A 1,713-nucleotide genomic window follows, 5' to 3' on the forward strand; every position below is an offset into this window, starting at 1 on the left:
TATCTAAGCTCCATTTTATTAAATATTACACGTTGTGCCTTTAGCTTAAACATGAAAATAATTCAAAGCTCCGACACTCTGGATTTGTTTATCAAGCACTTCTAGTCTGTTGTTTCTTGCTTCATTTCGTGTGTGTTTTGTATACTTAGCCCCCGAGGACACTATTTGATCTTTGCCCATTGTCGTTCTGACAACTGTTGCAATTCCAACAAAGTTCGACTGTTGAAAACAAATTTCAAAAGTTTCAAAAATATCATATCAAAAATATCAAGAAAGAACAATATACCAATTCACATATTATGATGGAGCCGCATATGAGAATTCTAACAGAATCACCTCAAATAAGGTACAAAAACACGATATATGTAATTAGTGCAGATATTTCACGTTAAATGTCATTGTTTTGAGAATATCACAATGAAAAAATCACATGTTTCTTGTTTAATCAATAAGTCTGAAGATATAAAGAAAAAACATACCTTTCGACTTCCTCACGAGCTTATCACATCCGTGTTTTCTCACACGCTTAGCATATCTCGCACAAAAACATTTGCATGTATTGCAATTAGGTTTTGAAGATCTTCTAGATTTGGCTTCAGTATATGAAATTACTAAAATCATAAAATTTGATATATCAAGATAAATGTTGTTGAAATCAAAAAATAAATATTTATATAGTACCAATTGAGTGAGATATCGTGATTTCATACGCATAGCATTTGACTCATAGCTTATCAAGACTTGAGCATTTTAGATGCAAAAATAGTTTCATGGATTACTGAAAATATACTATTTTTGGTCAACTACATAAAAAAGAAAAATTAAAAAATATTTAAAACAATTCTTTACATTCGATTTACAACTTTAGAATTTAAAAATAAACATATAAACATATAAAACTTACCCAGCAAAAGAAGAATCGTTGATAGCAATAAAACCTTGAAGTGCTTCATTTCACCAATATTATTTTTTTTAAATAATTATTACTGTCTAACGTACAGAAATTTAATACAGTTTGTACGGTCACTAAGCAGTTTTCGAAACTGGCTGATGCATCATTACGTTACCCTATTTATACGTTTTGGAACAATTTTTCTGGGTATTTTTTTTTTAAAAGAAATCGTTCGATTACGAGCGTCAATATTTCAAGAAATGTTATGTTCGATTCTCCTAAAAATATTTGCACAATATCCCGCGGAATTCTCCACACCGCTACGTTTCGTGGCATGTGTCATTATTTAATAATACGTTTGCTAAAGAAGAACGAGAACTTGAATATGCATTTGTTTTGCAATTCATATGAAGATTGAGTTACGGTGAATGATTTTGTAGCTATGGGAAGATCATAGTGTAAAAACATAATTGGACTTCATCTAGTATTCGAGTAGTAAGAGTTTCAAAACACCACTCATCTACTAAAATAAATCTAGGTTTTACAACAAAAATTAGTATAAAATAATGTTATTTTAGGATCTATAATCGCAGGACTTGGTACATAAAATTTGTTGCCTTCGTATTTGAGTGGGTGCATTGGTTTACATATTGATATGAAAGCAACTAATATGAGAGCTTTCTACTATTACATAAAATAAAATTCATCAATAAATAACAATTTAGGATGGGACCTTAGGATGTCTAGAAACTTCTCAATCGATATTTTTACATTCGTTTCTCCAATATATCACTCGTAGACCAGCGCAAGAAGGCGTTTTA

The 1,713-nt window shown here is 30.4% G+C and overlaps 1 long non-coding RNA gene across 1 annotated transcript; it reads right to left on the reverse strand.

Moving 5' to 3' along the window:
- On the reverse strand, positions 1 to 1,064 carry LOC120333030 (uncharacterized). Its single transcript, XR_005568185.2, has 3 exons — positions 905 to 1,064; positions 480 to 611; positions 1 to 219 (listed from the first exon to the last, which is right to left on the reverse strand). It is a non-coding gene; the product is annotated as an uncharacterized LOC120333030 (long non-coding RNA).
- Positions 1,065 to 1,713: the final 649 nt, after the last annotated feature.

The sequence above is a fragment of the Styela clava genome, chromosome 13 (genome assembly GCF_964204865.1).
Source record: "Styela clava chromosome 13, kaStyClav1.hap1.2, whole genome shotgun sequence".
Lineage (NCBI taxonomy): Eukaryota > Metazoa > Chordata > Ascidiacea > Stolidobranchia > Styelidae > Styela > Styela clava.